An 11,096-nucleotide genomic window follows, 5' to 3' on the forward strand; every position below is an offset into this window, starting at 1 on the left:
CTGACTCACCAGCAGGAATGGGGTGGTGGGCCCTGCAGTGGGATGGTTGCTCTGGAACCATACCTTCCCTTCACTGGAAGTTGTGTTAGGATGAAAGCTGGCTGTCAGACAGGCGGGTTGGGGTGAAAAGGCCCTCAAAACCAAAGAGCCAGCCTTCAGCCTTAAGACTACCCACTGAAACCGTTTTCTTTTTCTTTCCATTATTGTTTGTCTCCGTTATTAACATTTTGCCTTTACCTCTATTAGCATATGAACTGGCCCGATCCCTTCTTTTAAATCTCTCTGCAGAAACAAAAGAAATACTCATGCTCTCGGTAAATACAGCGGTGCAGGTGCTCCTTACAGATAAGGTGAAAAAGCGACTTCAAACGTTAGTAATAACTTATGAAGGCCACAGCTGAATTTTTAGTAGCTGAGTACCAGAAACAACTCCTGAGATATGAGTACATATTTCACATTTGTCTCTATTCCAGCACAAAAAAATAAAATCAGGTTTGGAGAGAGGTAAAATTAAGGCATTTCTCTGTTGTAAGAACAGACAGCACTGAGGTTATGTTCAGGTCTATCAGACACGAGCATCTGGTTTGCTTCACATTATGAGATCAAACAATATCAACAGCGATGCCCGTTCTGGGGTGAGCAGCTGAATTCCTGCAACAGTAAGAGGCCACTAGAGAAGCAGACTAATTTCTGAGAAGATATAAAAATGATTGCTCAGAATCACTTCATACCTCGCCTGAGGTAATGAACCGTGGAAGTGAATAGACGCACCACAGCTGCTGGCCAAATTCCACATGTGCAGCAGTACCAACACACTGCTCCTCCATCCCACCTCCTCCCTGCAAACAAGACGTATTGCACCACCCTGCATTCCACCTGCAGCTCTTTGCTATTTGCTGTGAGCAGGGTTTATTTCCATACTGGCTGTGGTTGCTACAAGAGGGCAAAGAGTCATGGAATCACAGAATGGCTTGAATTGGAAGGGACCCTAAAGCCTTCCCAGTTCAAACCCCTGGCATGGGCAGGGCTGCCACCCACCAGTTCAGGCTGCCCAGGCCCCCATCCACCCTAGCCTTGGGTGCTTCCAGGGATAGGGTAATGTCTTACCTACATCAAAAACTGACAGGATGACAAACCTGGTGCTGCACAGCCTCCCACACACTGTTGACCCTACCCCTTTCTCAGCCATGCTCTTCCTCCAGCATGAGCAAGGGACTCCAAGCACCACAGTCCACATACAGATGCAGTCCTTCCTCCTAGGCTGGGACCCAGGCAAAGGCCAGGTCTTCAAAAAAGATGCTGCTGTAGAAAGCTGGCTCTCACTGTTCCTGGATCTCAGACTCCACGTCCCTGCTTCCCAGATCAGAAGCTGACATGCTTCTTAGGTGGTTCGGAAGATACAAAAGCTTTACGCAAAGAAATGCATACCTTAGGGCATCTGGGAAAGCTGTCCCTTGAATGACTGCAGCACTGTGCCCCTACACAGTCCCTAAAGACAAGTGATCGGGAATTTTTAAGACTAATCAGCTACACTGAGGTTTGTGTCAGCCCTGTACACTGAATTATAGCTTCCCAGATCTTTTATGTGCTGCAGTTGAATTTCTTTCTCAGTATCAAAGGCTACATTCCTTTTCTCTGTGATATATTTTTAAGAGTGATAAGAGATCAATAAAAACATGTCATTTAGGGGTCCGTAAAGCGCACATAAAGTAGCTCCATATACCATGCTTTAATAAAGCAAGACACCCCACTCGGCTGGCATGAAGGCAGATATATACACCCGTGTCTCTGATTTGGTTCATGTTAGGTTCTGTGTTTTAACCTCTGACAGCTATTTGACACTTTATAATGAAAATCAAAACTTAATTAAAATACTGTGCGATTCTTCTACTCATCATAAATCAGAAACAACGATCCATCTCCATCTTTTGTGCACGGGAAAGACAGAAAACGGAATGTTGATAATACTCTGCGCCTTGAATTTTTTATGGGCATACACTGCAGTTAAACAACTGAACGTTTTCTGAAGACTTTCCTTTACACCCACATGATTGTGTCCGTCAGCAGCCAACCCCAATTATAAATAGCTTTTGGTTACATCACTGGAAGAGGTCCAGCTGTGAGGCCACCCTGGTTCTCTCTGCAGCGCTCTCCTCCAAGTAAAGGACGGAGCCATCAGCCTGGCAAGCACTCACAGCAGCATGGCAGTGAGTCAGTGCAAGGAACCCACCAGCCACAGGAATATGTCACTTGATAGCCAGCCATGGTCACACCGGGCCAGTAGGAAAAGCCAGGGGAAAAGTTTCCTTCTGTAAAAGTGAGTGGCAAGCTGCTGAATCACTCTGGCAGGCAGGAGTCAGCATGTCTAGGGGAAGGGAAAGTCAATGTCTCCTGGAGGGAATATTAATAATAAAAACCAAAGCAAGGACATTCGGGACTCAAAAGGATCTTTACGTTTAGTAAAAAAAAACATTCCAAGAGTAGCTCCATGCACCAATTAATATTTCAGGAACCGTAAAACAATATTCATTTTATATTTATGATACAACATCATTCATCCACCAGGGTTTCAAAGTATTTTACAGTCACATCGCTAAGAAAGCACCTCGTTCGCAGTGAAATGCAGCCGTCCTGTCATGAGAGTAAAGCAGCTGACAGAACTGTCTAGGGCACAAGGGAGAAACATTACCACCAAAGGAATCTGACAGAGCTCGGTAGCACTAGGATGCTTAGTCTAGGATGGTATGAGGTATCTGCAGGAGCTGGGTATGGGGAGAGAGACAGGTGGAAAACTCAGGTACACGACCACAGATGGGCATAGAAGTTTTAGACAAGTCCTTGTTGAAATCTGGCTGATCCTGTTCAGATAAATAAAGACGTAATAATGTATGAAATATAGATTCTATTGCCCTTTCCTCCAGGCAGCTCTCTGCTACAACATCGTTACAAAACCTTAACAGAAACTAGTCAGAGCTGTCAGGAGCACCAATGGTTTTGTAACCCAGAAAAAAAGCCAGTACAGCTGCAGCAAGAAAACCACTGGGGATCCCCATCCATGGGAGGGTCATCCCCACTCAGTATCTGGAGGGAGAGCCTTCGCTCCTTCTTCTCTCAGTCCCTGGCAGCCTTTCCCAAGCACAGGAAAAGGGGTGCAGAGTTAACCCTTGCTACATTTGTAATAACGAGCATTCACCAACCCACATATATATTTCCACCAACTCCGTACATTGAGTTTTCATGAATATCACGTCAATTTAATCAGTACCAACTAGTAATACCCTGCAGAAGGAAAGAAAAAGGAAAATGAAACACTTCTGCCACCAAACTCGATAATTCTACATACACAAACATTCTTGAAAGACAGAATTGGTATGAAATGCAGCAGAAGCTGTGATATGGGGTGTGCTTTGTTACAACCTGATGTAGATTCAGCCTCAAATAATGCACTCCCAGAGACAGTCACCGCCCCAAATCCAATTTTCCTCTCAAAACAGAAGTGCAATAAATAAAACAGACTGCCAAAACTGTCTACATAAGTCCCAGCAAAGCTGTGAGTTTGGGTTTTTTTTCCTGTGTTTCTGTAGGTGTATGCACATACGCGTGCACATATACAGTCGAAATATGAATTTATATTTGCTCAGGGACAGAGTTTGCCTTTGTTCTTTCTGTGAAGATGGAATATTTCTAAAATAACCACCCAAAATAAAGAAAGAAGAGTAAGGCAGAAAGATTTCATTTGGAGAAAGGCTTGTCTTTCATAGAACCGTAGAATCATTACGGTTGGAAAAGACCACTAAGATCATCTAGTCCAACAGTCAGCCCATCCCCACCATACCCACTAACCTTGTCCCACACTGCCGCATCTCCATGTTTCCTGAGCACCTATCTGCACACAGTATTTCAGATGGCACTTGAGACATCTTGACAAAGACCTCAGAGCCTTCTGGGTCAGCAGGCCAAGTGCCAGTGCTAGTTTACATCCAGCAGGGCCATGTCGGTGCTGGCATCAGTAACCTGCTCTCTCGATCCCTTCTGCTCCCCCCACCCCAGAGTTGCATTGGCTTTGCTGCCTTCTCATGCTTAAAACTGCAGCTAATCTTATGCTGCTGCTTCTGTCCTTAAACACACACTTTCCAAAAATGTGTCCCTCTATCTGTGTACACTGTACCAATAATAATGGCACTGTGTAAATGCTTGCAGAGTACAGTGGCTTATTTGGTGTAAAAACATTTAGGAGTCAAAGGTGAGTTAGAAATGCATCAGATGAGCTTTGCAGGTGAAGAGGCTAATTCAGCAGAGTTTAGCTGGGGCTGTGCAAGCAGCAGAGAGACTTCAGCTGTATCTGAGCTCCCAGCAAAACTGTCCATGTAGTGGTATCACATCACCCCCGCAAATTCCCACTGGCTACTCATGCCCCAGTGCTTAACATTATTCCCAGCTTTCCAGGAAAATAGTAACTGTTAGTGAGTGGCAGTTGATGCATACAGGAAAACTTGTATAGACCAGAAAAAGAATTGCAAAGCGTTTAGCTTGTATTTTAGTCCCAGTCCCAGCACCTTTGGTAAATAACATGAACAATGCTTTCCAGATCAATGCTGTGATCCTCTAGTAGCTGCATGCTTGTATTTGTCATGATCCTCCCCACACACACACCCACTCCCCTCCATCCCCTCAGATGAATATTCAGGCTCTTTCTGTAAAGTCTTTTAATTCAAACATGAAAATAGTTTTAAAGCAATCCACTGCCACTCTATTATAATAATGTTCTCCGCTAGTGAATCTAAGCCAAGGGCTCTGGGGACACGAGCACTTTAATGTTCTTGGAAAGTCGTTTAACATATGTCTCTTTCCACTTAAATCCTGCTGATCGCTACATGGATTTAATTTTCAGTGCCATGAAATGAACCAACGACATCCACTTACCTGGCTTGTGGATGGAGATGTTTGCATCAAAGGGCTCGAAGAGTTAAGTAATTAACAAAGAAGACCTTCATCTGCCACAAGGTACACCATCTGTGTGGGGACATATTGTGAAGACCAAATTGAGCAGCTGAGATACCTGACAGAGTGATTTACACTAGTGAAGACAACCGGAGGAAGGCAGGTATGAATGGGAGGGTGTCTGTCTTTTTACACAGTCTGGTAGTGATAGGATGGCTTTAACTTAAGAGGGTAGATTTAAGTTACACATATGGAGGAAATCCTTTACTTGGAGGGCAGCAAGGCTCTGGCACAGGCTGCCCAGAGAAGCTGTGATGCCCCATCCCTGGAGGTGTTCAGGGCCATGCTGGATGGGGCTCTGGGCAGCCTGAGCTGGTGGGGGTCAGCCCTGCTCACAGCAGAGGTTTGGGACTGGGTGGGCCGTAAGGTCCCTTCCAACACAATTCTGTGGTTCCTATGAACCACTGGCATTAGATCACTATTGGGAGGCTCTGGGGGTGAATGGGACACTACTGTGATGTGCAGGACAGGATGGTGGGGTGGATGGGTGATGGTGGTGGGATGCCCCCTGTGCAGCACTGTCAGGAGGGATGGGGAGAAGGCCTGATATTGTAGAGGCCCAGGTCAGGGCACACAACAAGGAAGCAGACTCAAAGTTGATGTTGATAGACATGTCACTCCCCTATCCTAATACTGCTGAAGCTCACACCAACATAAAACACGTCTCCATCTCAAATTCCCTGATCAAGCTGCAATATAAGCACCATAATACAACTGCCAGGTACCTCCCAGCCCACATCTGTTCTCTGCCAACATTTGTTGGAGGACAGGGATGTCTCCTGTGCAGGCCTGTGTCGCTCTCCTGACAATTACAAAGGCAATTAAGGACTTCATTTCAGTGCCACAACTCAAACAAAAATGAAGAGGCCATACTTTATGCTAAGTACCTAATTGCCTTCTCATTCCACAGAGTTTAATCATCTGTAAATACAGGAAAAAAAATCTAAGAAAGGGCAGCTCTGATGTACTCAAACAGCTCCCTGCTTTGCTGCCTTGCCCTTCTGCTCTTCCCTCTCCCTGTTCAAGGTCTCACCCACTTTTAGGGCTGAGGAGCTCGTGCAGGCACATTCCTGCCTAGGGCTGCTGCTGAACCTATTCTGTACAACCACTGCCACAAGCAACATTGCTGGGCTTACTGAAATCTCTCTCTACAGCACTCAACAAGCAAATCCCCATCCATGCCCTGAGCGGGGAGGAAGCTGCATGAGACCGCTCAGGATCACAGGTCTGGTGTAGAACCAGCCACCCACAGGGCCAGGTAGTGACACAGGGCTCATCACAAACACCAGTCAACACACTGACTTTATGGTTATCCATCAGATAATTGTTACCTTCCCTTAGGGTGTATATAGCAAGTGGCAGCCCAATTACAATACATGGAGCAGGAGGTGACTGTGCTGCAGAACAGTAGCCAGTAATTAAACTTAGCCCAGCGATGGGGAATGTGGAGGGAGAGATTTTAACTTCTTTTGCTTTTTCCCATTTCCTATATTTAGTTTGTTTCCCTTTCTTTTCCTCAGCTTCTTTCTTTTCCATCATCACACCCTTTCTCTGCAGCCGAATATTGTCAGCGTTGGTGGTTCTTGGTGGGCACAGCCCTCTCTTCCTTGAGATGCTTGAGGGCAGAAGTGCTCCAACCCACGGTGGCAGCTTTGGGTGACCCACAGCTCTGTGAACGCAACCTGATCTTCAAGTGTAATGCCATTGTGAAACTGCTTATGGTAACAGAAACCCAGCATTCCCCATGAATAATCACAGACTTTATTTATAGTGACAAAACGAGAGGGCCTTTTATGCAATATTCACTAAGGTTACCCAGGTCAATAGCAGCCTAGTCAGAGTGACTCATACTGTGGAATTAAATATTTTATATGTAGCACAGTTATCATCTGTGCACGGCTTGCCTTCCAGTAACTGTCTTGATCTTATTTTCCCTCTTCCCTCCCCAAAACAGAGCAGGGAATTCAAAGTATCCTATAAAAGTACAGCATCTGGTTCTCCTTTTTTCATGTCTGAAAGCGATCAAAGGCTCAGAAAGGGGGGCTGCACTAACGCTGTCTTTTGCAATAGATTGGCTTGGCGATCTGTAGGAAGCGATCAGGTGCGTGAGGCCGGGCGCCCCGCAGGCTCCCTCCTGGCTGCCAAGCAGGGTCAGTGTGGTGCTGCTCACACAGCAAGGTTGCTGAATGACCCGGGAAGCACAGTGATCCTTGCAAGGTCACTGAGAAAACTGAAGAGCAGAGCTGGGGATGGAGTTTAAAAGCTCTGAGTGCAAACCCCCGCTGGGAAATTGCCTGCAAGTTTTCATGGTTCAGACAATTGAAAGGAAAGCGTTGCTTGCTGGAGCCTTTTCCCCGTCCTTGGCACACGAGGAAGGAACTGTGCCTTCGGTCCTGCCCTGCAGCCCCAGCGCAGTTCCTAGGGAGATGTGCTGGAGCATTCCCTCTGGCAGTGCAAGGAATACAAAGGCTGCTCTGAAGAGAAGGTGGGAGGGAAAGCATCAGAGACAGCAGCTGGGCTGGAGACCTGATCTCACCTCATAACCAAGAGCTCTGCAGCAAAAAGCCAGGGCTGGTTAGCAGCAAGGCTTTGAGCAGCTTGTGGCCAAAGTATCTAAAGGCGAGCACAGACAAGTACAGAGCCCAGGGAATATGCAGCCAGCCCTGCACGTGGGGCAAGAGCAGGGTCACTGCACACATCCATCAGAAATGATGGGAAAGAACGAATGCAATGGATGTGATTTTTTGCATTTATAGCAGACGGAGCTCCACCGGCTTTCATGCAAGGATGATTCCCCCTTGTGTTTCACCCTTCTGGGTTAACTTTGGCTCCCACTGAATGCATGCCTCAGAAGGCAGGGTCAGTAGGAACAGCCCTGCTGCAGGCTGGTGGGCGACCGGGGCTGATGTTGCCTCACTGGGCGCTTGGCATTGACCGCAGCCAGCTGAAGCGATAGGGCTGTGTCCTGGCTGAGAGCTGCAGGGCAGGGAGCCCTGCGGGTGCCTGCACCCCAGGGAGCAATGCGTGCTCTGCAGCTGGGTTTAAGCATGTTGTACAGAAGGCTTCCCCAGAGCACACAGCGGGTGAGCTGGTACGGTTTTTCCCTACTGACATGCAACCGTGGATGTATTTTCAGAGTGTTTGTTGGTTTGTTGTTTTTCTTTTTTTTCCTCCGCCAATAAAACTGGCCAGAAGAGCAGCTACATTGAAACAAGGACTAAATTGTTTTGATTTAAGCCTTTCCCACTTGGAAAGGGGCATTATTGGAACAATGGCTATAATAAAGCGATACTTGTTTACATGACTTTTCCATTAGCGGAGGAGAATTTGTGGGAGGTGTAAACTTTTCCAGACATTCAACTTGAGCTGCTTAATGAAACATTTTAACTGAAGCGTCAGGATATAAAAGGATGATTTACCGTGGCTCACTGCTGAGTTTGGGTGGTGCAGAACGTTGTAAATGAGTGTAAGAGAGTGAGCCCATACTCTCGTTCCACACACCACAGTACTTTGTGGCTCTGCTGCCTTCTGCTTTATTACCCAGCTACAAGCCCAGCCCACAGCTACTGCCTCCAGGAGGACCGTGGCAACTGAGGGAAGTACATGCTTCCATTAGAAGTCTCTGGCCACAGGGCTGGGTCCTTCAACGGCAGCAGTGTGTTGGCCAAGGCAATGCTGCTGCATCAAGGAGCCCCTCTGTCTTTGGCCTGAGCAATGGAACCTCTTTTACAAAAAGAATAATAATAATAATTTTAAAAATAGCAACAAATGTTGCCATTGTACAGATAGATCGGGCTACTCAGTCCCAGTTACTCCCATCCCCAGAGACACTCAAGGTCAGGCTGAATGGGGCTCCGAGCAACCTGATCTAGCTGTAGGTGACTCTACTCATTGCAGAGCAGTTGGACTAGCTGACCTTTAAGGGTCCCTTCTGTGTTCATCTAGAAATCTACTACATGTCCTCTCCAGTATACGGCATTAATCATCTTACTGGGCGTGACGGGTCTCAATATAAGGCCCTTTCACTGCTGCCACACCACATAGGATGCATAAAGCAGGAGCAGGCCATGGTTCACCACGGCAATAAAGGATGTGCAGAGCGGAAGCAGACTGTGGTTCACCATGTCAATAAACCTCTATTCAAGGGTACTGTGCTTATGGAAGGCCAGTGCAGATGGAAATTGAGGTCAGAGCTGGCCAGGATGCTCTCCTAGAGTTTGAACACCAAGGAGCACTGAAGCCACTACACTGCGGTGTGGAAGCATTGCTCACTCTGCATCATTTCTGGACCCTTCCTATAGCTGTTTCTTGTGTAATTAAGTCCCCAGAGAAGACAGGTGAGAAAAATAACTTAGGAAAAGTATCAATATCCACAACTGAGAGGCTAAAGAGTTTTAAGGATTTGGGATGCTGGAACAAGCACCATGAGCTTCTCTAATAGAGAAATAGACACTCTTACACAAAAGAACCAACACCTAAGGGTCGGATTATGGCACCTGCCACTTCAAATGAAGCGGTACAAGAGAGGAATTCATATCCTGGGGGTCAGGCTATAGACATATCCTCAGAAATGCTGGATTCTGCTGGGGAAATACTTAAATTTCACCACATGCAGCAGCACAACATGGCTGGCCCTACTCTCCCGGGAGGGCAAAGCAGCTCTGTTCCTGTGCTAATACACATTTCAAGCACAATGAAGTTTCCAGGCTTCCCTCAGTTTTCCAGTCCTGTAACTCACTTTTAACAATGAATATCTATTGCATCATTATCAGGCTGAAAATCTGTGTGTGTGTTTATCCTCACAAACCCTGCCTTGCCACACAAGCAGCCCAGCAGTACTAATTGCTGCCATGAGCTAATAGTGTCTGAATCATCTTTGTGGGTCAACTCGGAGTTTGTGCAAATGACATCCAGACATGGATGGTCCTGTAAATAAAGGTCCCTGTAAATAAAATTAAAGAGAGGAAAAAAAAGAAAGTGAAAGATCAAGCAACGCTGGAGGGAAGCCAAATAAGATAACACTAAAACAGCCAATGCAGATCTCTCAATCTGAAGAGACCTACTGACTCCACGGTTCTTACATTTGGCCCTACTCTGCCACAGGGATAAATCTTAAGCACAGTAAGCTGCCTTGGGAGTAAATGTATGTAGAGCTCAATTTGTCCTGATAGATGGATAGACGGTGTCACACTTCACTTCATCTGACAGGACTAAGATTCATGCATGGTACAAATTGATTCAGAAAAGAGGAGACTGCCATGTACTATTACTGTTACATTTGGTCTTAATAACTACGTACTATAAACAGATTTTGGTGCATAGCTTCCTCAAGAGGAAATGCAAACAAAAATAAAAATAAAACAAAGAGAAGCTCAGTGTATCTGTATAAAGCAAGAACCAAGCTCCCCTGAGCACACTCTTGAGAGAAGACTCTGATGGGTGGGAAGAACTAAGTTAAATCCTGTCCTGTTCACCCCTTTCTGTCTCCATCCACCCCTGTCATTGCTGCACCTAAAGGATCCACTAAAGGCAAGGGAAGGAAGGAACAGAACTTGTGTGCGTGGCTTCCTGATGGTGAATCTAAACACTGTTACAGCTGTTTATTCTTCTTCTCCTGCTCTGTTTAAAGGAGGAATTCTGGTTTTATTTGCCCTTCTGCTACAAAGGCAAGCAAGACTCCGGACTCCTGAATGTTCTTGATACTTGATGCGGTTTCACTGTCCCAACACAGTCAGTGCTGGCTGCTGCCTCTGCCTTGCAGTGCAAGGTGATCTGGGTGCCTGTACTGCTGGCAGTAGAGCAGCCACCCAGGAGTAAGGGGGGCGGGGGGGTGAAAGAGCCATATTTGTTTACATGTGATCAGTTACTGAATGCATTTGCTGTTTTCTTGTCTTGTGAATGGCTTTTTATATCTTCTGGGGTACTTCCTGCCAACTAGAGCAGAGGGGGAGAAAAATAAAATATAACTTAGGTGTTAGCAAAAGTCACCCTCTGCAATCAAAAAAGCCATAAGCGTTGTCCTTTCCCCTTCTCTTCCTTTATCTAAAACAATTAAATGCAATCCACCAGGGAGAGTGATTCACCATCAGATCTCT

Source organism: Excalfactoria chinensis, chromosome 3 (genome assembly GCF_039878825.1).
Source record: "Excalfactoria chinensis isolate bCotChi1 chromosome 3, bCotChi1.hap2, whole genome shotgun sequence".
Lineage (NCBI taxonomy): Eukaryota > Metazoa > Chordata > Aves > Galliformes > Phasianidae > Excalfactoria > Excalfactoria chinensis.